We start from the raw sequence: 25,840 nt of genomic DNA on the forward strand, positions 1-25,840 counted from the left end.
GTCACAATGACATTGTGCTCAACTGACACAAGGATACCTTTTGATACGATCTCCATCACCGGCGTCAATCTCCAAATGGAAAAAGAATCACCAACGCCTTTTTTAATGATGACAACAAAACCAATTTTTTGGATGTGTACTTCTGGCAGGAAGCACATATCAGGAAACCAGGGGCAGGCGTCTCACCAGGAACACGCATTCATAAAATTAGCCCTAAATATTTCAACATTTTGTGCTGCTCTCTCCCCTATTATGTCAGTTCTAATGGAACAGAGTCGGCATCTGCATGGATCAGAGGTACGTAAAATTTAGCTCGGTTAAACCTAGAATATTACTTCAAAGTAGAGCAGGCTAGTGGGAGAGAGGAAATAAATTATTATAAAGTAAACTTAAAATAGATATTGGGAAGAAATTCTTCATGTAAAAGGTGATAAATGTTTGAAATAATCTGCCAGGCAGTGTAGTAAGAGGCAAAAACATTAGGGACATTCAAATGCTGGGATGTTGGTCGCTAGGCAAGGAGAGCTTTAGTGAGGTGAATGATCTCTTGTTCTCAGCTTTTCTTCCGTTCTTACAGTGCACAGTGTATAAAACGTACCAGAAGAATTATTCATGGGGATTTCAATTTTATTGATCTTTCTTTAACCCAAAAATTCAGTGAAAATAAAATAAAAAGACGAAGTGCTCCACAGGATTTTAATGAAGTGATTTACAGGAGAGTTAAAGGTGGTAATATCTGGAATTTTAAAACTCGGGTTTGCTGGCACTTAACCACTACTTGGTGAACTAGTTTCTTTTCTCTTTTCATTGCTGGTGGTATATGGCACTATAGACCTCGGCCCTTCATTTAGGTTTCTCAGACAAAAGTAATCCTAGTTTCAAATATTGAATTCTTGCGCCTGGATGGGAATTACATATAAATTTATTTTTAAGCTTAAAAACTAGCGATACAAAATCACTAGCACACTATTAGCACCCAAAATTTGTCTGAAATTCCTGACTGATATTGCAGTGCAGGTGGTAACCCATTTACTTTATGCACATGAGTTAACTAGGTTGTATGTTAATACTGTAAAGAGCAAGTTCATCCCATTTGAAGCTTGGCTTGGTTGACAAGGTCTGTCCAGTATGGACTGAGCCATACAAGACAGGGCCGGAGGAAGTGCTGTAATGTGATTCACTAGACAGCAATGATGATGCTTACCGCGAGGAAAGTACGGGAAGTTAGTTATCTCCATAGATAAAATGCTGAAGATATCCTACCTAGTCCCAAGAAATTAGAAGAAGGCTGATGAAGCTCATTACACTGGAGTAACCTGAAGAGCGGAGGGTCAGGCAGAGCTGGACTTCAACCTGCAACAAACAAAGGTGTGATGTGAATATCTTAATCACTATGCCATTCAAACCACCATACTGCCACCATGTTTATGAAGAGCTGCAAAGGATAAAAGTGTAGGAATCAGTCTGTAGGGTACAAGGTACCAGCAGTCAACTCCAAATAAAACAATGCCCTCGTTCTCCAGATGTCTTAGTGGATAAACTAGATGTCTTAGCTTGTAGATTTCAAATAAAAATTGTTGGACTATAACTTGGTGTTGTAAAATTGTTTACAATTAGTGGATAAATGCACTGTATGGTGTACAGGGTTGCCAATTCTGGTTGAATGTATTCCTGGAGGTTTCATCACATGACCTTCTGACTCCATCTGCCCCACCCTCACGCTCCCGCCATTGGTCGCCCAACACATCCAACCTCAAGGCGCACTCCTTTCCCACGCCAATTGGAAAGTGATAAAACTCATTACACAATTGGATGATTTTTGACTGTTAGTCAAACAGCCTTTTTTCCATCTCCAATATTTTTATAACAAATAAACAGAAATGTTTGAAGAAAATGAAAAAAAATGTTTTTAATGCCCCAGTGATTTTCTCCAGGATTGCTCGCAGTGGTATCCTGGAGATGAATCATCAATCCCTGGAGACTCCAGGCCATTCCTGAGCGGTTGAAAAACCCTAATGGTTTGGTACAGAACGTATAGACCAAGAAGGTCCCAGGTTTGATCCCCAATGTAGGCTGAGTTTGCTGATCTGAGTTGTGGCAACAATTGGGGAGGTGAGACAATCATCCTCAGTGGTCCTGGTCTACCTTATGGGAAATATCAGCCAGAGTTCCCATTCCTGATCACTGTCCAGTGTCCCATGTTGGAAAGTGTCTAGAGTTGGGTTTTTTTTTGGTCTGTTTTTCAGTTATCAAAATAACCAGTAGACCAGCCTAAACTCTGACTCTTAGCTTCAAACTTGGACTGGTGGGCACCCTCTCTCAATTTTAGGAGAAAGGAATGATTGAGCATGGTAAGCATTTCCATATTTTGACATCCTGAGAAAGAATTATTTATAGTAGCAGATGGTGTGATATGTCTTGATTTCAACAGACTGAGATTGCAAGGAGTAAGAACATGTAAGACAACAAAAGGGAGGTTCAAGGCAGCAATAACCAATGTAGTGTTGACAAAACAAAAAGAATTTACCTACTGAGCCATCGGAGCTTGTCAGTGGCCCTTTTATACTGAAATTGTGCAGTGGTAATAGTGTAAGTTCAGTTAAAATATAGATAACTTGTGAAACTGTACCTCAGCATGAAGCTGGTCCTTTAGGAGAGACGGGGAGAAAACTGAAGAGGGAAAAAATACATTTTAATCTAAGACAAAGGCAGAGAAGTGACAGAGTTCTACAAAATCTACAGGGAGCCTGGTAGTCAGCACTCGTTTTGTCTGATGTTTTCACTGCTGGTAGGAGCTCCTTCACTGACTGAGAATTGGAGTTGTTGAACTGGCACCAGCTGACAAGAGTGAACTGATGAGACTGCTCCTTGGGAATCACAGCTACAGTTTAGTCATCATTCTTGTTGCACAGGCAGATTGCATTGTTGTGTGATGTGATGGAGAGGACATTTGCCTACCTTTGAATTCTTAAAGTGCAATGACCTCACAACTTTCCTTTATTTCGATTTGAAGTATTTTCCCAGAATACAGCATGTATTTGTCTTTGGATCTGTCAATCAACCGTGCCTGGGTATGACAAGGGCCAGTTTGGCAACAGCTTGTGGTTCTAGCCACACCCACAAGGTTGACCAGCAGCTCTAAGGATAAACTCATAGAGAGGTACTTAATAGTGTTTAGTTGCTCTAACAGTGTCAGACGTGGCTCAGTGGGTAGCACTCTCGCCTCAGAGTCAGAAGACTGCAGGCTCAAGTCCCACTCCAGAGACTTGAGCACAAAATCCAGGCTAACACTTCAGCACAATGCTGAGGGAGTACTGCACCTTCAGATGAGATATTAAACTGATGTCCCAAATCAGGTTGACGTATAAGATCCCATGACACTATTTCGAAGAAGAGCAGCAGTTTTCTGCCCGTTGTCTTGGTCAATACTTATCCCTCAACCAACATCACTAAAATAGATTATCTGGTCATTATTACATTGCTGTTTGTGGGACCTTGCTGCGTGCATATAGGCCGCTGCGTTTCCTAGATTATAACAACGACTACACTTTAAAAGTACTTCATTGGCTGTTAAAGTGCTTTGGGACATCCTGAGGTCATGAAAGATGATGTATAAATGCAAGTTCTTTCTTTCTGATTGAAGGGATTACACAGTAGATAAATGTTTTTCCCAGTTGGTACTGAACCATATAGACCAGGTAGCTTCCAGGTTCGAACCCAACTAAGACAGCTGCTGTGCCTAGAAATTGGATTGTGCGGCACCCGTTTTACAGGCATAGGAGAGGCACCTAGGGTCCAACATGGTGGGCAACGTGCGAGTGCTCATTTCACGCAGGAAATGCGCCGTCTGCCATATTGGTAAAGGTTCCTCCATAGGCGTCTGGGGCGCATGCCTGAAACAGGCGTTAGGCCCTTTGCATCTGTAAATAGGGGTTTCATGCCTGTCTGAGGCCCCCTTTGCAAAATTGGATTGTGCTTGATGCTCAATTTCTACAGGCACTTGGTAGCAAAAGCAAGGACCTGCCACTGGAAAGCTGGGTTTTAATTTTTTTTATTTACCTTATTGTGGAACCTGGAATCCTCTTCCCAGCTCCACATTAAATTCCTGGGCCTCTGCCGGCCACTGCTTGCCCCCTCTCAATTTCCTTCTCCCTCCACCCCGCCAACTCCCGGGCTCTCTCAGCAACCACGGTTGGTGTCTGAGCCAGCTGATCTTGGTGTCTCCTGGTGAGAGCTGCCTCTGGGGCTGCGATTGACACCAGCAGCTCACCGGTAATAAACAAATGAGGTCGCCGGTCCAATTTGGCGTGGTACTGCCTCCGGCCACATTAGGCGCATGCAAAGTGTGCTCCACCAGATAACGCCCCAATTCAGGAGTGATCAAAGTTCTTGGCCCTGAACTCAACTAGGTAAAACAGGAGGCACTACAATTGTTCTCAGTGCTGTGGATTAGGGAAGGTAGATATTGGGCAGGATTCCTATCCAGTGTCCTCTGCTGGTGTGAGTGCCAGCAAACTGTTCAGGCATGGAGAGTAAGGCAGCTGAGCTCAATCTTCCAACATACACACACGCAAACATCAACAGCAGGTAGTGATTGACAGGAAGGACCCTGGCTGGTTCTTCCTCACTCCCAGCCCAGGAACACTGAGGTCAAACAACACTTCTATCTCCGCCCTCGCTGAGATCAGCTAACTCAGCACAGACTGGCGATCGAACCTGGGACCGTCCTGATTTGTATGGCTTATTTCTCCACTAAGCAGTGCACTTACCAACTAAGAAGCTCACAATGTCATTTGTGAATAGCCTTAAAGGGACCGGAGGCAATAAATAATTAATTCAAGTTTTGCTTGACTTCTGATGGACCGGAATGTAATTATGTTCTGAATATGCTGGAATATGCACTGATGACAGTAGCTAACAAGACAACAACCTTTTTGTAACGCATCACTAAACATGACAAGGATCAGAATTTACAGATTAATGCAGTATGGATGCTTTTTATTCTCAAATAAAGGATGGGCAGTCGCTGTATCAGTCAAAGACATGCATAAAGGTGGTGTCCATTAAAAACTGATTCCTTACATTGAACTGGGGCACACTGCACAATCCTAGCGTCCATTAGGTTCAGCCTGCATTAGGTGGCTCATAGGTTATCCTTTGAAGGAAGTGTACCAGCCGATTTTTTTCGGTCGGGCAACTTTGAATCAGCTCCAAGCTGGCACAAAATCAAGGCTCCTGGTGATTGAAATGGAATTGTTTGGAGTTGAACAGGGCTGGTCCTTGCCAGAACGATCTAGCAGGGAGGGAGAGCTGATCTGGCAGATTATTAAACAGCTCAGAAAAATCGATATTTTCAAAATCAAATCAAATGTAAATTTATATCTTCCACTATAACATTTTTTTGTACTATGTACAAAGAGCAGTCCCTAAAAAATGTTCTTTCCCCTTTAATCATTGCAACCAATATATTTTTCCCTCCAATTTTCACGCCACTTCTCTTAAAAGTGCTGACCCCGCTGGGGTATGGTTCATGGACAACGGTTGTCCTGTGCCCAGCTGGCCATTCTTCCTTTGTCACTCGAGACAGTGAGTGTCAACTCTCTATTCACTGGGGCGAGCATCATGGCCGTGGTTAATTCTGTCCTCTGCCAACATATACAGGCCTGTAATTTCCAGCAGGAGTCAGTGGATAGCGATCAACTCTGGTTGGTTTTTCCATCTCCCTAGCCCAGGAGCACGGAGCCCAATTGTAGCATTGTTGTTGCTGCCCTCGCTGCATAGGTAACTTGGCATAGATTAGGGACTTAAACTGGGATCATCTTGGTCTGCAAGGGCTCAGTTCCACAACAGGCTATTTACCCACACTTTCAATGTATTCATCCCTTTCAAATGTGTTTTTGTCTCTCTCTTTGCTTTGTTTTAACACAGTTCTGTTGTTACTTTGATCGTCTAAAAACATAAAATTACTCTGGCTCCCTGTGGAGTGCTCCCTTTCTTGCTGCGACACATTATTAACAAACAGTAAAGCACTCCAGTTGTTCTATGAGTTTTTTATCCACTGTTCTGTTCTTCAGCTGAAGACAGTTTGATGTCTTCTTTTAAAAAACCTTATCCTTTTGTGAATTCTGTGCTCATCAAATTGAGAGATGTTAGTGCTGGGGGAATGAAACAATTCCATTTCAGGCAACCAGTATCAGCATAAAGCACTCCCAGGTCAGGTACAGCACAGGTTATAAAGCTCCCTCTGCATTACTCCAACAACATATTTCAGCACCAACCTCGGAACAGCAGCCTCTACCGCACCATTGCGACATTTTCTCACATATTGTGGCCTCTCTGAGTGAGATTGCTGATTTAGTGCTAAATTAGGGACAATTTTGTGCTTTAGCTCCATAGTCACCAGGTAGTGTGTTGATATCTTTGACAGTGAAACTTCAACATCATTTTGGTGATGGGACTATGCGTCGGTTTCTTGAAGTAAATCTAGGCTCCAGTATTCTACTTTCATTCATACATTCATGTGCTGCATGAGCATATTGGCCATTTTCTCCTTGTAATTCTTGAATAATTTAGTTCTTATTCAGGAAACCCATGGCCTCAGCAAATGTGTTGAGCACCAGGAAATTCCATGGGGCCTCACCCGTTCCGTCACCACAATTTTGGTGGGAGCCCCGTTTAAGCGTCTAATGGTGATTTCTGCTGAACTTCCACTAAAGTTGTGACGGAGCAGGGGAAGCCCTCAGGAAATTCCCGGTGCAGGTTTCTGCACAGGATACATAGGTGGTAGGCTATTAGATTCTTACAAGGAGTAGAGAATCATGGCTAACTTGGTACACACACTGACCAGTGTAAAACATTTACCTGACGAAGGAGGAAGCCTCCGAAAGCTTGTGAATTTAAAATAAAATTGCTGGACTATAACTTGGTGTTGTAAAATTGTTTACAAGTGTAAAACAGAACCATATAGAGTAACTAAATCAGCAGACAGGGAGTTAAATACCTCAACTGTGCTGAAGCTGAGGGCTTCTCGGCCCCATGCTACATAATGAGAATTGATGCCAGTTTTAATGCCCTCAATATCGCCCTGAATGAGTTCAACTAATTTAGCACAACACAGATCAAAACTGTGACCTTCCTGGTCAGTGTGGTTCAGTGCCACGCTGATCAGTGCATCTAGGCAATCATGTCCTCCTAAGTTTAAATCTTGAGATTTGTGAGTCGCTGAAAAAGAAAGCAACTAAAAGGAAAAAGTGAATTGTAACAGAGCAGCAGATGTTTTCTGAGCAGGGTCCTTAAAGAGAAAGCGAGAATTCCAATTAACAGTGGAACCTTGACAATCTGACATAATGGAGGGCTGCGTCCTCCCCCAGTGGATAATGGAAATTCGAGGACAATCAAGATCTCCCCTACACATAGTCTGGCATATTAGTTTCTGGTTGCTCTATTCAGATTAAGTTCCCAGTGAGTGCAGAGAAAACCCATGCTCTTGCATTTTAAAAATGAGGTATTCTCGAAAGAATTGCTATCAGCCCAACTCCTCCTGGACTCCGACCCAGAACCAAAGCCCCCACCTCCTGCTGGACCCTGACCCAAAGCCCCCACCTCCTGCTGGACCCTGACCCAAAGCCCCCACTCCTGCTGGACCCTGACCCAAAGCCCCCACTCCTGCTGGACCCTGACCCAAAGCCCCCACTCCTGCTGGACCCTGACCCAAAGCCCCCACTCCTGCTGGACCCTGACCCAAAGCCCCCACTCCTGCTGGACCCTGACCCAAAGCCCCCACTCCTGCTGGACCCTGACCCAAAGCTCCCACTCCTACTGGACCCTGACCCAAAGCCCCCACTCCTGCTGGACCCTAACCCAAAGCCCCCACTCCTGCTGGATCCTGACCCAAAGCCCCCACTCCTGCTGGATCCTGACCCAAAGCCCCCACTCCTGCTGGATCCTGACCCAAAGCCCCCACTCCTGCTGGATCCTGACCCAAAGCCCCTACTCCTATTGGACCCTGACCCAAAGCCCCAACTCCTGCTGGACCCTGACCCAAAGCCTCCACTTCTGCTGGTCTCTGTGCCTGAAGCTAAATATCAGAACTGCATAGATCATAAAATCGACAAAGCACTGGTGACAGCTCCTTCTGCTGGACCATGGACCCAGAGCCTGTGAAAACTTAATTTAAAATCATCAATTGCATTTAAGCTGGTTTATGCAAAACTAAATTGTGATTCCTACAAAATTCCTTGCAGCTAATCAAAGCTTTTTTCTACAATAATCCACAGCATGTGCACTTCATTAAATGAGAAACGCAATGCCCCATAATGGAGTTCAGCGGCTAAAAGGCTGCTTGTACTCAGGGTACACGCTGTACAAAGAGGGCTGAATGACTTTTATATCTGATGCAGACTATCTATTTCTCCCAAGTGCACCGTGAATGCGGCCAAATTCAGACTGACTACAGAATACGTCTGCTCAGGCCGCAGATAACTTGATACCAGTCTGCTGAGGAGGAGAGTACGTTTTTCCTCCAGGGACCTCTCACTCCCAACAAAAAAAAAGGAATCTCAAACAAAAGTGTTGCAAGATAGATACAGCTTTCTGTATTGTGGAACATGACCTCAGGCTCAGGCCTGCAATCTACAGGCTTTTGTAACCCAATCCTGGCATCATTGAATGATTACTTCAGGGTTTGCCTCATCTTCTCTCCTACTTATTTTCACCCAGGGTGGTGTCCCATATTGTGAGCCTCGGTCTTCAGCGAGGCTTCTGAATTAAGGAAAAGCTAAAAGCAGCCACAATTTTATCCACTAAAGAGCTGTGCACTTTACAGATTTTAAAATGAATATGAAAAAAAAATCAAAGTTATTGCTTCATAAGGGTGGGGGGGGGGGGAAATCCCTGTGTAGCTTTTAAAATGTTGTTTTGAATTTTTTTAAAAAAAACAGCAAGCTTGCTTCACTGAGTACAAGTAATGATGATTCTAGGGTATGTCTGCCGCTCATTATTCTGTTGGGAGGATCATCATTCCCTCCCGTCCACGGACAAATTTCCTGATAAGGCTTCTTCTAATTCCCAGAATATACAGTGAGGTCAGTGCTTTGTATCTCCACCAGTATCATGTTAAGGAACCTTCTCACATTCCAGCCATTAACAGGATATCTGCTTTCCTTCTTTATTAAGGGCACAAAGCCGAAGGTCCCCTGATGTGGTTAAAGACATCGCCCGATACGTGACTAACCCATAGAGACCAGCAAGCCCCAGTTTCAATCCCTTGTCTGCAAGGTAAACCTGTACAGTTCTATGAGTTAGCTAATCTGAGCCAGGATAGCGAATGGAGCTCTAGTTGGTTTCAGCACCTCTGCACTTGGTGGGGGGAGGGAGGGGAGGAAATCAGCCAGGGCTCCTGCTCCTAAATGCTGTCCAGTGAGTCCTGCTGGATAGGTGTGACTATTAGGTGAGAACAGGATCAGGTTTTGCTCTGATGCACCTCCCACAGTGGAATAACCTGCCAACAGTCACTGACCAGACATATGAAAAGCTGCCATTTGGGAGTAAGATTTGATGTGCCTTTATAGATGTATTTATGATTACACTATATCTAGCACACACAGCAATTCTTTCCCCGCCAAGGGATTGAAGGTTGCCAGAGCCTGCAGAGCTGCACCCCAGCTTGAGACAGCAATTAAATAGAAACGGCAAATTCAAAATAAAATGACAAACTTACAAACCAATGTGTGGTGGAGATGGAGTTTGTAGGGAACAATAGAAATGAAAGATGAAACTCCTGGGACTGAAGAAAGGGAGGCAGGGATTCACGCATTGCTTGATTTCCGAGGGAAATTCCTGCCTGAAAATTAAATCCACTGCGTTCCATTATTTCCATTGTAAGGCTTTCTGATATTCCATTAATAGATGAAGTTGCACTAACAACTGGATCTATTAGGGTAGATTTTCCTCCTTCTTACACTTGGACAATGCTTAGTTCCCAGGTGCTGCACAAAGGAAATGGAAATGGTGGCCAAAGTACCAGGTCTCCACCCTTACTATGCTTCCTCAAGATTTCTGGGGCTTCCCCAAATCAGCATTATTGGGCCTATACATGCCGTTGGCACAGGCCCAGCATAAGCAAGCACATCAGGTGGGAAGGGGCACCTCAGCTTCCCGCTTTACTTTTTTCTTTGTCTATCTGTTGGGTGTCCAAGTGGAGGGGCGCCTGAAGAAAACTGGTGGTGGGGCTTGTGCAGGGACCTTCCGTCAACCAGACAAACTATGGAGGTGCCGGGGGCAGCCTGAAGATAAATAAAAAAAACGGTATTTGAAGTGTTTATAGTACTTTCCCACAGAGGACAATCTTCAGTAGCCAGAAGACCTCTCGGACTGCAGCTTTGCTCCTGTTTCCACCCGCTGATCCCAGTGCAAGGCCCTGCGCCAGAAACATTGTGGCCACCCCTTCCCTAATAGATGCAAGGCACCTCCAGCATGTTGCACCTCTCTGATTTCCAACAGAGTCTCAGAGGAAAATTGGTCCTCTAATGGCTTAAAACAGCAGTGCAATCTCAATGTACAAACTCCAACTTGCAGACTGACCTCATAAAATCATACAGCACAGGAGGCGGCCATTTGGCCCATCATGCCTGCACCAGCTCTTTGAAAGAGTCCCATTCCTCATAGCCCTGTAATTTTCTCCCCTTCAAGTATTTATCCAATCCCCTTTGAAAGTTACTACTGAATCTGCTTCCATCACCCTTTCAGGCAGTGCATTCCAGATCATAATGATTGCTTGACTATTCTTTCTAACCATTTGCTTAATTGAATCATTGAAGGAACATCTAAAAACTCTGATTCTCATAACACTTACTGATGTGAGGCCAACATCTAAAAAGTCTCATATTCAGACTCATGCATCATTCCACTCTGGATCTCAATGGTATAGGGCAAGTTTGCAAGGTTGATTGAGAAAGCTCTTAAGTCAGGGAAAGTCCCCAGATACCAGCTCCTATCTACATCTCAGATCATGGTGGGATTTTCTGCATATTTCAATCATTATGAAGTACAGCAAATTTACCCAGATATGCTAGCCTTGGGGAACTAGGTTTAGATTGTCATCCTTATTCATCCATCTTAATATTTTGAATGCATCAACGGTTTTTGGTGATGTGAAATTCTACTCAATTTTTTTCTCAATTCCTCTGATGACTCAGTTGTAGTTGCATGGCTTGCAGTTGAACTGAGCCACACGGGAAGTGAAGGTCTCAGGTTTGATTCCCTAGTCTGTGTTAAGTTAGCTCATCTCAGCTTGGATGCCACAATTAGCCTCAGTGCCGTGTGCTAGGGAGGAGAAAAATCAGGGTTCATCCTCCTGCTCGAAAGTGCACAGGTGTGGATGTTCGGTGAGGACAGGATTGGGCACAACTGTGGTAAAATAATCTGCTCCCACACATGAGGAATGAAAGTTTAGTTCAAAAACCAGAGAGTTGAAAGCACCCATGGTTCCATTCATAGCATGTCAGCACCTGCAGCTGGGACACAGTGCCAGGAAAAAAAAGAGTTAATTTACCAAACTAATTCAAAGTCCATTACTTAGCATTGTGAGATTAAAGCACTTGCTGTTTAATGATGATGTAGGTTTATGATATGGCTTAAAAAACTTTATGATTTTGTTGGCTAATTTAACAAAAGGCATTTGAAAAATGGTACGTGACTACATTTTATTATGTGAATAATTAAAGGTCTCAATTGGATAAGAATATAAATAATTTTAGCCCAGTGCACTTTTCCAATTAAGCAACATTCCTAATTAAATAACACAAGCAAGCACATGGACATTTAAATATTTCATGATCAGAATATTAATAATATACGGGAATAACAGGTTATAAAACTAGCACGAAGCTAAAATACGGATTTTAAGAATTAATGTAAAACTTCTCTTCTGATGGCTGTCAGAGAATGAAATGTTCTTCCTTTCATTTGGATTTACTGCTGTGCAATTTGACTCCGCTGCTCTGAACCTCTGTGCCGTCTTCCAGTCACATGATCTCTAGGAGGGATGACCTTTGCCTCCCTCCCCCCAGGCAGACAAAAACAGCTGCCCAATATAGGTATTACAAAAGGAAAAAGGCAACCAATAGAGTTAGGCTTAGGCTAAGCCAGAGTGACAGGATAATGAATGCTCAGCTTCATGGGAAGCCAAGGAGCCCAAACCATTGCCTTTCCTTCAGCTATTTAGTCTTCTTTCTAATCGTAAGCTATGTCACAAAGAATTTGGTTCTCTTTGCGGGAAAAATTCACACAATATCCCATCAAGTAGGGAAAGCATTAATAGATGTAGAGTAAAGCTCCCTCTACTCTACACCAACAATGTGCCACAGCCCCCAACCTCAGGAGAGCACCCTCCACAGCACAGACTGTCCCTCAGACTGGCCTCTCTGAGATTTTCAGATTACGGCCAAACTAGGGGAAGTTTTATGCTATTAGCCCAATGGAATAAAAAGGCAAAATTCAACTCACATAGATAGAATCATTCATCCAATCATTCTGAACAGCGCTTGAACCCAGGTCCCAGAACTAATAGACCACTGTTTAAACCAGTCTCCCAAGAATGTGTTTTGAAACATTCTGACTCACATTCCTCTTTTATCCACTTCTGCTGTCTCCAAAAAAAACTCAAATAAAATCCTAAAGGAATTCCAACATCCCTATTTTTGATTTCACCCCCAAAAATCTTACAAACAAAAATCCACCTATCAAAAATCCCGCAGTTCAAGCTTTAAAAACAAACTTCCTCAAAGCCCAGAATGTGCCTTCCCTTTCTCGCACATTTCATATGGGTGAGCTAAGCATGCAGTGCAATCACATGCAGCCTTGTTTAAATGTAATTTCCATATATTATAATATTAAGATGAAGCCCTCACAGAGAATGTGCAGCCTGGAAGGTTGGCTGGAAGATAAAGTGATGGACAATTCATCTAGGGATCCGACCATATGGATCTCCAACTAATTTCCTGGGCCATGCTTGCTGGTCCTGGACCAGCACAAATGATCCCATGGGCCAGGAAATCCAGCACTAGATATCCAGCAGGAATTTTGGTAGAAGTGCCCATTTCTGTGGTTATATAAGGTGCAAAATTTCTGTTCTTGAGACGCCACAGTTTATATTTAGAACAACGATGGCTGGAAAATAAATTAATTTCTTGCATAATTAATTTAGAAGGCAATTTCTTGCCTCTTTCTGGAGTTGCAGAGTAGTTGGTACCTCATGTCAACAGTTCCGGCAATGGAATCTCTTATTAGAACACACAAAATTATGATGCTAAGGAAATTAAATGTGTTTTGACATCTCAAATGAAACCTAAAATATCCCAATTATAACTGCAGTTTACACAGTTTCATCATGGCTCATGTTGCTTGTACTGAAGAGTTTCAACTTTATAAAGGCTCGGCTAGAGAGTCTACAAAACCACAAGCTCATTTTGGGCTAGCACTGCTCTTGTGTCTCCCTGTTAATAATAAAGTTGCAGTTTGAAGCTGAAAGTATTAAGGTGGATGAATAAGTCACCTGTCACACTTAGTTGGTAAGTACACTGGTATGTTATTGAGCCATACAGACCTGGAAGCCCCTAAGTTTGATCACTGATCTGTGCTGAGTTAGCTGATCTCAGCCAGGGTGTTATTTGGGAAAATACAATTGGCCTCAATATCCCTGGGGTAGAGAGAGAAAACAAAATCAGCCAGGGTTCCCACTCCTGATGACCATCTGGTAAGCCCTGCTGGAAAGTGTATGGATGTTGGATGATCACAGAATCAGACTCCAGCTGACACTCGCACCGGGGAACTTCCTTGGAGTTTCTCCCGATCGGCCACCGTAGTGTCGGCAGAAGGTAGGAACTTAGTTTCTGCCGATCTTCTGCCGAAGTTAAGCCGGCTGATTGGGGGTAACCCTAAGGAAATTCTTGGCATTGCCGTCTAGGCTTATGTATGAAGAATGGCTGCTTGTTAAGGAACACTGCCTGTAGGAGGGGAGAAATTGAAGCAGGAAAAAGAACAGCCTCACTATACTTTAAGTAAAAGAAATGGCAGCAACATAAGAACTAATGCAATATTAACAGTATGCAGTAGTAACAATCAATGTAACACTCAGACATAATATCTCACATTGTTTTTTGCATTTCCCAATTTTTTTCCCCTTCTTCCTCTCCTGAAAGAGTCGACTCCGTGGTGCAATACAATCCACATGCACCCGGTGCCCTCTGTCCAAGTGGTCATTCTTCAGGTGTGAGCTTTGACAGCAAATGTTGGCAGACTATGCAAACGAGGAGGGCATTACAACCGAGCCTGATCCTGTCCTCGCTCGACATCGGCATGTGTGTTTTCCAGCAAGGGTCACTGGACAACGATCCGGAGCAGGGGCCTCTTCCGCCTCACTGGCGGAGACCAATTCGCTCAGCACATGGCACAGAGATCAAGCTGCAGATCATCCTGGTTTGTACGCTCAACTACTTGGAGTAATATGCAGATGACACATTGATGACTTTGTGTCTAACACAGACTTCATACCTTCACTGACATATTTATTAACATACCATCTTTTCAAAATGATGTGCACGGTATTTATGGGGTGATTCCGCAGGACGCCTCTGGCGTGCAATGGCACTCAGAGGGAGTGCCTGCATGCCTGCAGTTCCTGATTTTCTATCCATTGATTTAAACGCATGGAAAATCAGGCACTGCTTGCCCACGATTTCCAGGCCGGCACTCCCTACGACACTGTTCTTCACCAGGATCGCTCGACTGTGGGATCATCTCTTTCACACAGAAACCATATAAAAATTTGATGGTGATACAGTGGGATAGCACACTGGCCTATTAGCTCTGGGAGCCTGTTGAGTCCAGCCCAGACTGATGCTATGAAAGTCTTCCCAGCTGGTAGTTGGAAGGATCCGGTGTAAAATGAGCTTGAATAATCAGATGAGTTCCTACTAAGCATGATCCAAGCTCAAAACTATGCCTAGTTTGGCAATCTCACTCAAGAGAGGCTACAGGATGGCTGATGTGGGAAATGGAAAAATGCCACACTGATACAGTATGGAACACTCTGAGATAGAGGCAGGGTAGAGGGAGCTTTACTCTCACGGTAAATTCTCCTAGTGCACACTTGTGTCTCAGAGCCTCGCCCAGCAGGAGTGCGTATCGAGAAACTGCACAAATGACCTCCCCACCCAGTGATTTTCTATCCGCTAAAATGAATGAACGGAAAATCACGTGCGAGCCCGAATTCCCGATATGTGTTGGTGCTGCCACCGGAAGCATTCAATCTGAAAATTTATCCCTACATCTAACCCTGTAAGTATAGCTGCTGTGGGAGTATTTGGTGGTGCGCTGGGTTCCTGGAGTGGAATTGCTCCACTCCCCCAGCACTAACCTGACTTACAACAACAAGCGCAATAAGGTCACATTTAAAGACCGCCCAAACTAATGTACAAAGCAAAAGGAGACTTTCTTCCCATAAATCTGGGTTATATTTGAATCCAGCTCCTAGTATTTAAACGCCAGCGACTAACGCACAGCATCAGCCATTCTCCCCATAATGCTAATTTCATGGCTGTAGAACTTGTTTTGGGTAATATTTATGGAAGTGTTTGAAGGTTACTGTATATACACTGTGTAACCAAAACTGATCACTTATCGCCACTGGGTCAACATAACATATGTTTCCTTTTTAACACATTTCTATGAAACACGAGAACCTGGGAACTGAGAAACTATCTGATGCTCAAACCCTCTGATACAAAAGCACAGATGTGTAACCAATCTGCTAGTAAATCAATATGGATTCATATGACAGTACATCAGTTATCAAATATCAGCTGCCATCTTTACGTCAAACCTTCCACTAATGGCTGGCTTTTGTAGTTTCCAATTTGTTTGCACAGTTGACCACAAGAACCATCTCCAAATATCATTCTGTAAAGATGAATACAGCCCACTCTACCCAAGTGTTAATTCGTCTGAACGTAACTTTCTTTTGTGGAGAGCTGGAAGAGCCACGTGCGTCACTGTAGGGGGGCTCGCTGACCAAAGGCTAAACCAGTTGTGGCAAAGTTGAGCGATAATTAAGCTCCATTCCAGAGCCAGGTAATTCAGCAGGTTTTTAGATGCCAAAGATTTGGCATAAATGGAGAAGCGTACCAAGCTGCAAAATGGCAACTTATCTGTTCTCTCTACAGATGCTGCCGAACCTGCTAAGTGTTTCTAGCATCCCTGTTTTTGTTTCAGATTAATTTGTTCTATTAATATTGCAGTGCTGGCTCCACCAAAAGAATGGCATCAGCTCTGTAATAGAAAGAAAGCTGCCACAGGTCCCTCCAGTGGCATGGAGACCCACCTTAAGAAATCATTCCTCCATGGAATGCAATAGGTACTGTGTCACCACAGGGAACATTAACTGCAACTCTGGCAGTCCTGGACGCTGCCTGCTCTGGCAGTCCTGGACGCTGCCTGCTCTGGCAGTCCTGGACGCTGCCTGCTCTGGCAGTCCTGGACGCTGCCTGCTCTGGCAGTCCTGGACGCTGCCTGCTCTGGCAGTCCTGGATGCTGCCTGCTGCCATTTCTTTCTCAGGCTGGGCCTGTCTGTACAGACTAGTGATGCAGTTTTCACATTGAGTGTAGCCTTTAAAGACCCTGTCGAAAATATCCACTGACCCAAGAACAAATGTATTTATAATGCTGCTGTAATACAGAACTGATCAGGAATGCAACTTAAAGCTGTATTTACTTCTCAAAGAAACGGAGCACTTTAACAACGCACACCTTCCCCAACAGTTGAAAAGGTTCACAATCAGAAACTTAAACATCATCAGTGCAAGATTGTATTGGCACAGTTGCCTTAAAATCCCAATCACAATGTTGGGTCATGACTTAAGAATCAGCTTGGCTCAGTTGATAGTATTCTTGCTTCTGAGTCCAAAAGTTGTGGGTTTGAGCCCCACTCCAGTAGTACAGCATGTGATCTACACTAATGTTTCAATGCAGAATTGAGGGAGTGCTGAATTGTTAGGGGTGTTCGCAGATGAAACGTTAAACTGAGGCCCTTAAAAGATCCCATGACCCTATTCGAAAAGCAGGGAGTTCTCTCAGTGTCCTGGCCAACACTCCTCCATCACCACCATAACAAAAAGATTAACTGTTCATTCATTTCATTTCCCGATCGTGGGACCTTGCTGTGCACAAATTAGCTGCTGCGCTTTGCACCTGGAGTATTGTGTCCCATTCTGAACACAGAGACAATGCAGACATTCAAACGGGGAGTCAGTGTAGAGGAGGCATGAGACTCATCACTGGTATCAAAGCTCTCAATAATGAGTGAAGATTGGAGATGTATGGTCTTTTCAGCCTTCAAAGAAAGTGTCTGATAACTGATCTTAACGAGGTATATAACATAATCAAGGGAATAAAAAAGGTAAATCCAGAATAGGAAATGGGGATACGGGTTCAAACCAGTAAAAGGCAAATTTAACACTGATATCAGGAAGTTCTTCGCACAGAAAGTGATCAACATATGGAATGGACTCCCAAATAAAGCAGTGGAGGTGAAAATCCTGGAATCATTTATACAATTAGATGCTGTAATAGGAGGAATGTAGGGTCTTTCTGGACGGGTGAATGAATATGGGCCCAATGGTCTTTCTTGTCTGCAATTTTCTTGTGGTCGTGCGGTCGCCCACTAAAAGTCATTTTTTTTGTTATGAAGTACTTTCAGGCGTACTGAGGATGTGTTAAAATGCTAAATAAATGCATGTTCTTCCTTTCTAAGACTTCCAGTGGAAGCAATTGTACAACATAAGCACGTTAGTTAAATGGACTTGAACTTTGTTCATGATAAATATGTGAGTTCAGACAAATTCAATGTATATTTTGTATAGTAAACCTGGTAATATAAATCCAGCTTTATGTTGCATTCCTGCTCAGTCCTATTATGGAAATCCACTGCATTATAAATACATTTGTTCTCTGATTAGTGGATATTTTCTACAGGGTTTTTAAAGGTCTACACTCCAGGCTCAATTTTAAAATTAAATTGCGGGTGCGTTGGGACTGCGAAAATTGCAGAAATGCAGAGCGGGTTCTGAAGCCAGCTCCAACCCGTCAACTTCCGAGTTTCCCACAGACGCACCTGTGTGTCCGCGGACACCCCGAATCCGGAAGTCCCGCCAGCAATTAAAGCCAGCGGCATGATAAAGAACCAAATATACCTCATTGAGGTAATTAAGGCACTTTACCTGTGACATATTAGGTAGTTAGAACGATTTTTTAAACTTACCTGGGTGGCTTTCCCACGGCTTCTGACTCATGCCTGGTCAATCAGGGCCGGATCAGGCAAAAAGAAACACAATAAAAAACCACTGCACAAAGTTGAAACACAAAATCAACATACCTTTCCACCCTGCTCCGTGTTCGATGTCTCCCTCTCCGATCTCCCCCTCTGCCCCCCTCATGTCCCCCGATCTTCCCCTCCCCATGTCCCTCCCCTATCTTAACCCCCAGTCTCCCCGATCTTACCCCCCCAGCCCCCCGATCTTACCCTCTTCCTGCCCCCACCCCGATCTTCCATTCCAGCGCCAAATGATGTCTTGCTCTCTCTCTTTCTCTCCCTCCTCCCCCCCCCTCGGCATTGCAGCTCCTGTCGGCAGCCAGCCTGTCAGTCAGGCTGGCTGCCGGGCACGAAACCCGGAAAGAACTTTAATCACCATCTGTTACATTGCAATCGTGTCGGAAACGGTGAGTTTTTAAAATTCGGGTTTGCCACGTGCATCTTCACGACCCCCCCTGCCAACCCGCCACCATTTCAAAATTGAGCCCTCTGTGTTGCACATGACCACAGAAAGGGTGTGAATCTGCTGTATCCTTTCAACAAAGGTCAGAACAATGTACTCTTGCTGGAGCCACCGCTACCTCTCTCCTCTCTCAAGAGGGAAATGAAATCTTAATTTTAGCAATTATCACAAATGCGGCACAAACACTTCTCAAAAGAACAGAGGAGCTCTTTAATAATGCACAGCGATCAAATTTAATTTGTGACCCTTTTCTGTTTGACCCGAGGCATGCAAATGGGGCAATGGCTTTTTAACCATATGTCGAAAACTTGACATATAGGAATGAGTCACAGAGAGGGTAATAGATGGCTAGCTGTAAATTACAAGACTGTAATTTGATCAGGCAGGTTGAAAGACATCATAGTCCACGGGAGTGAAGCTTGAGCAGTTTAAGAACCTCAGTAGTGGCTGAGATCCATTTGTCGCCTTTGCTCTCACTGCTTGCTGTTTGTTAATCATTTTACTTTATTGTGTATGGTTATTTCCCCCCCGCTCCAATTTTCTCCCGTTCTCTTCTGAAGGTGCTAACTCTTGCTGGGATACAATTCTACATGTGATGACAACCTCACCCAAATGGCTATCCTTGATGTGCAAACCTTGACAGTAAGTGATCACAAGCTGTTCTGTCCTAGGAGGCATTTTATACAATGCAGATCCTGTTTTCGCCTGACTTCCACATACAAGCATTTTCCAGCAGGACTCACTGAATAATAAACAGGAGTGAGCTCCGTCATGTTGTCTGAATCGCCCGCCACATGCAGGCCCTGAAATTATACCATTGGATGCTAACCTACGAATCCTCAACGCGCCTCTCTGCCATTTTAGAGGAGCCGTTAACCCAAACAGTAAAGTAGGAGCGTGCAGATGAACGCATCAAGTTATGCCAGGATCCCACAGTTGTAATTTCAGGGTCTCACTGAGTAGGATCACACATGAAGGATGGCCATCAGTGGAACCGCAGCCCAGCAAGAGCAAGTTCAGGAGAAAGAAGGCTGGAAATGGGGGACAAAAATAAGTTGGAGTGGAACTTAGAGGGTTACACGAACAAGGTCAAAGAGAACAGAAGCTTTAGGGCCAATTGATATGTGAGCTTGAAATGACTTCACCTTTGCAGCAGACCATTTGTAAATCTTTGTAAAGCTTCCACCTCTCACACACAATGAAAGATTTCAATTAGTGCCTGGGAGAAATATTTCATTTTCTATCTAGAAAGTGTCAACTATTCCATCCTAAAAGGTAATAGAAGGAAGAGAAAAAAAAATGAAAAAACGACTCTGAGGTAATCACTGAAAATAATCAACAAATTGTAACCGGGTAATTGCTTCCATTTGTGAACAGTTTGCACCTTGTACAGTGGGAAATACAAAGTAATTGTGAAGGCTGGTGTATAGAATTAAACACAAAGGTTTTGTAAAATTATGAAGAACAAAAACGAACTAATGGAAAATCACATTATATTGTCAAAGCGCGTGTAAAGACTATTAAGGTAGCCAAGCTCGCTCAAAGTGATTTTCTTTTTGATTCGATGATTACAACAGAATATGTTAAAGTCTACGGGGAACATTGGTGCAGATCGTGGGAGGACAAAAGCAGCATTATAACCAGGAAGTCTCTGCCTTCAGAGGATCACTGCCCTTGAAAGATTAAGCAACCTCTGCAGATTGCAAGCTCAGCATTCCATGAAAACATTTAAGAAGCATGTTCTGTTAAAAAAAAAAGGCAAATGATTGTTTCGCAGCATATTTGTCCAATACACTTGGCACCTTATGAGCTCTGGGCCATTTGGGGTTAAATAAAAAAAATGGTTCATCATCTAATTCTAGCATTCATACCATCAGCATGATCATCTCTTTGAATTAACACACAATAAATCAAGCTCTACAGTTTGTTGGTGTAATAATTACCACAATGCCTCTTGCCTCACCTCTCCTCCCCCACTAAGCTGTCCATTTGCTTCCATGCTATCTTCTTGTTAACAGGGCAAGTGGATAACTGCAGTGCCCTGTTCTTATTCCTGTTTTGGGCTAAGTTAGCTGAACTCAGCCAAGGCAATATTGGATATCAGTACTGCTGGGCTAGGAAGGACAAACAAAAGCACATCCACTCCTGATCACTATCCAGTGACCACTGGTGGATAGTCAGCATGTGTGGATGCCGGGAGTGGGCAGGACTGGGCTTGATGGTGATGCCCCCCCCATGGAAATACAACCTGCTGAAACTTGCTGCCTAGGTTCACGTTTCAAGAATGGACATTTGGGCAACATACCAGCAGGGAAGGCCCTGCACCCCTGGAATGGTACGCTAGGAAGAGTTAGCCTCTCTGCTCCTGCATGCTTCCCTCACCCTCTCTTCTCATGGCGAAGGTGTGAGTGAACCCAAAACTTCCCATTTTGCAGTGCAGCAGTGTCCTGATCCACCTGCTCACCAACATCATTCCTTAACAGAATCTTTAGAATAAATTCTGACATTTTTACCCAGTTATATTGCTCATAACAACTTCTAAATATTAATGCAGTGCTCAAAGGTTAATGTTTCAATTTGTGAGAGCACTTTTCTACACAGACTAAACTGTCTTTTTCATTAAGAATCAATTTCAGCTTAGGTTACAAATTTGCAGCACACATTGTCAGTCATGTAATATTCTCCAGGATATCACTCGTCAGCGTGTTATTTAATTTTTTTTCCCATTATAGCCCTCTTCTCCAACAATGACCAACTGCCTTCTAATACCTCAACCAAGCGGCTATCCTTAATGTGAGCCCAGTGAACATTGTCAAGCTATTTAACTATAGAGGACATCACAGGCACACCAGCCATCCACATGTATGCATTGGACAGTGATCAGGAGCAGGAAATCTGACTCCACTCCCCAGGGTCTCTGAGCAATTGAAGCATCTCAGCTGCTGCCATGACAGAGGATCAGCCAACTCAGCACAACTGGAGATTAACCTGGGACTTTTGTTGTCTGTATGGCTCAGTTCCATTAGTACATATACTAAGTTTACTTTTTGAACACTGGCTACATGACACCTGATGGATTTAACAGGCAGATGGTCGTATATAATTAATAAAGATAACTCGCACAGACTGGTAATCAAACTTGGCACCTTCTGATCTGTAGGCACAGAGTGGTGTATTCATACCAATTTTAGTCTAATAGGCCATGAAATTCCACCTTTTACCTGCGGATTCCATTGGTCTCCCACTGGAGTTATGGCAGGAGACTCGTGGAAACCTGTAGAATGTCATGGCCATGAACTTTACCCTTCATTCCACAGAAAATTGCAAGTATTTTTTCCACAGACTGAGTGTGGTATAGTTGAAAGATCAAATTCATATTAATTCATTACGGTCTCATTTAGCTCTACTTCAAGGATTTTTAGAGGAAGTAAAAAAAAATGATGCGCTCTATTCAATGGTAGAGAAGAGTCAGGCTTCAAAAGGTTTGAGACAATGTCAATTGACTCAGTTGGTAAATCCACCACCTGCCGCAATAGAGACATTAGGAAGCTCCCTGGTCTGTGTTGCGTTAGCTGATCTCAGTTCAGGTGGCAGTCAGAGCACAACATTGGCCTTGGTGTCCCATTCCTGATGGAAAGTGGGAGAGAGAGAGAGAGAGAGACAGACAGACAGACAGAGAGTAGAATTGAGCTTGGCTTTGATGACCTCCTCATGGTAAAATAGCATGCTGACATTCACTATCTAGTCTCTTTGGGGTGAAGGACAACCACTTAGGGAAGCAAGAGAGCAGCCAGTGTCTGTTAAACATTACGCTAACATCATCATCAGAAGACAGAAAACTGGCAGGAAGAGGGAAAAAGTAGCTAGGGGATGAAAAAAAAGGATGAACAGGAACAACTACAGCAAGACTTTTATTGGGCAGTTGCAATTATAGAAAAAGGAAACAAATTCAAAACACACAAGAGATGCTGAGTTTACTCCAGTTCTGCGGTGAATTGAGGCACAAATACAGCGGCATTTTTGGGTTGCATTTTGGGGCAGGACCCATTTCTATGCTGTTTCTGTAATGGCTGCACTGGCATTTCAGTTTGAGCCTGGGCCATTCCATATGTACTGACACTGCTGGGACGGTCATTTTAAGATATATAAATGAGCATGATCGGTGTAGCAATTGCCAAAACCCGTGGCTCATGCTCCAATACACCAAAGGTAACCTAGAATGAAAAAAGGGGCATGCGTACCTGTTGCTAGTATCAGGTGATAGTGAGGAGCTCTGTGTGAGAAGAATGTGCTTCATCAATATGGCTATAGGAGAGTTGTGCCAGCTTCAGCTAGTTGCCAAATACGCGGACGGCTGTGTCCTGGATGGTGTCGAGCAACTTGATTATTGTTGCAGCTGCAAGGGTCATCTGAAATCAACTTATCCATGCAGTGTTCTGATCTGTTTAATAGTTTCCCTTTGTTGCTATGCCATTACTCCAATTGCCCTGCTTTTGAGAAATGCTAATTCCTCCAATGCCATACACATTCTAGAACCTCATAGCACCTCTTCTTCTCTGCCTCCTTCCACTGCTCTGTTCCCCCTTTTTGCCTCTGCCAGGTCCTCCTTTAAAAGTGCCACAAAATCTCACATGAGATAATACAGCTACCTTACAATCAACAGAGTCTTGCAAAAGGTTCACTACTTATCTCCTCTTCCCTGCCTGCTGGCTATCTAAAGGCTGCACCTGAAATTTCCGACAACGATCCCCAGTGTTACTCCCGTGTTACACAGGAGTTGTGCCCAGTCAATGCCAGTGGTTATGCAATTGAGCTGATGGGGTCAGTGCTGGAGTCGATAGGCAGGCGGAAGTCCCATACTTTCAAAGCATCATCAGAGCATTTGCCCATGGAATTTTGGGGACATTGTTACCAGCCCTCAAAGGGAGCCCCAAAGCAGTGTCCAAACAGGATTCTTGAGGTATTGCTGAAGTAGAGCTAAATGAGACCGTAATGATTTATTTGGCTCCACTTGGGCACTCCTTTGACCCGTCCGCTTGAATGTTGAATCAGGACTTCCTTTGAGAACAGCAGGTGTTGGCAATGCTGAAAACAATAAAGAAGAAATGACTGCTGCTCTCCATTTGCCAGCCCAAAGAGTGACAGGAAACATGAAGTAATGATGACAGGGTTGAATCCAATGTGTTGTTTTCCCTCCGAGAAACATTTGGAGGTGAAGCACTTTGCAAGAAAATCACTGTAAAAGGATTCAGCCTCCTTTTCAATGCAGTGACTGCTGCTGCAGTTTAATGGAGATTTTGATTACATGCCTTATTTACAAGGGGCTGCAAACACTTATATCTGGTGGGAGAGACAAGAAAATGATGAAGTATGTATGGGAGTGGACGTTTTGTGTAAAGCAAGAAAAGACATTAATAAAAAAGGGGGCATGATTCGGGGTCCTATAATGATTTGATTGGTAAATGCGGTGCCCGCTGTGGGCTTCAGTTGTACAGACTAGGATGCTCCAAAGTTTGATCCCTGCTCTGAGTTAGTTTATTTTATCTGTGGTAGCAGTAAGCATGCTACAATTGGCTTCAGTAGTCCCAGGCTAAAGGGGAGATAAAATTGGGCAGAATTCCTGGTAAACGATCACTATCCAATGACTTGGATTGGAAAGTGTGTGTATGTATGTCCAAAACTAGACGCCATAAATATAAGACAGTCACTAATAAATCCAATAAAGAATTCAGGGGGAACTTCTTTACCCAGAGAGTTGTTAGAATGTAGAACATTGATGCCTTTAAGGGGAATCTGCATAAGTACACAAGGGAGAAATGAATAGAAGGATATGCAGATAGGGTTAGATGAAGTAGGGTGGGAGGCTCATGTGGAGCATAAACACTGGCACAGACCAGTTGGGCCGAATGGCCAGTTTCTGTGCTGTAAATTCTATGTAATTCTATATAAATATGGGCTAATTTTGGTGAGTCAGTGCTGCTGGCAGGAGCCTCACCTACTGGTCATGCATGTTGGAAAATGATTTTCCATCCAAATGGGCGGAAAACTGTGGGCAGTGTGCCTGCAATTTCCTCGTCCGTGCTGTTGGTGGGCAAGGTTCCTCACTACCAGTGTGAAGTCAGGCTCAGATCTTACAGGCTAGAAATTAGCAAAGGTGCTGACCCATTTATTTTAAATAGGCTAAAGACACCTTTAAAATACTGAATGTCATAAGAGCACACCAACAGTCATTTCTGGGCTGGGAGGGCAGGTGCGAGCTGAACTGCCATGGTCCTCACTCATAGCCTTGTTACACCAATAAAGAACGGCCGATTGGGTGAGGTATTGGAGGGTCATATCTCAGTATGTCAGGGCCTTCAAGGGAGAAGGAAAGAAACTGGAAGAAAAAGGGGGCATAATTATGTTAACAACAATTCAGCAGCAATTTACGGTATCTGACCGAGTTTCTGTACAAAAATTACTTCTAATTAGCATAGTTATTAAATATATTCTAAGACTATAGAGTTTCCGTTACAGCAAAAATGTGTTAATATTTTGTGATATGAATATACCTACACAACATAAATTTTCTTTACTCTGCCCCATCAGTCTACTGTGGGGCACATTGTCTTTGGAAGGTTGTGAAGGGGAGGGTGGATTGAGTCTGGCTGAACCGAGTAGATCACACAGTGCATCTTGAGCCCAGCAATTTCAAATATAACATTTATCATGTACCCTCTAAGCTTTGAATTCACAAACCAAAAATATCTTTGAGATATGCTATTAAGTTTATCAAAAGCAAATGAAGGTCATTACCAAACAGAATCTGTAACCTCACAGACCGGCACATCCCTCGCCCCCTTGATCACAATCAAACCAGAAGAGCAGCCCTGGTTCATTGCGGAGTGTAGAAGGGCATGCCAGGAGCCGCACCAGGCTCGAGGTACAAACTTACTGAAGCTACTAAACAAAGCTACCTGCATGCTAAGCATCAAAAGCAACAGGCTATAGACAGAGCTAAGTGGTCTCACAAC

At 43.7% G+C, this 25,840-nt stretch overlaps 1 protein-coding gene across 1 annotated transcript in view; it reads right to left on the reverse strand.

Annotated features, from left to right (window-relative positions):
* The window catches only part of LOC137299736 (semaphorin-6B-like), a 403,979-nt gene that overhangs the window by 312,370 nt on the left and 65,769 nt on the right, over positions 1–25,840 (reverse strand). The window contains exon 2 of the mRNA XM_067968676.1: positions 1,264–1,353. The gene's annotated coding sequence lies outside the window, so the exon portion shown is untranslated. The remainder of the gene's footprint in view (positions 1–1,263; positions 1,354–25,840) is intronic.

This window comes from Heptranchias perlo, chromosome 29, assembly GCF_035084215.1.
Source record: "Heptranchias perlo isolate sHepPer1 chromosome 29, sHepPer1.hap1, whole genome shotgun sequence".
NCBI classification, from domain to species: Eukaryota; Metazoa; Chordata; class Chondrichthyes; order Hexanchiformes; family Hexanchidae; genus Heptranchias; species Heptranchias perlo.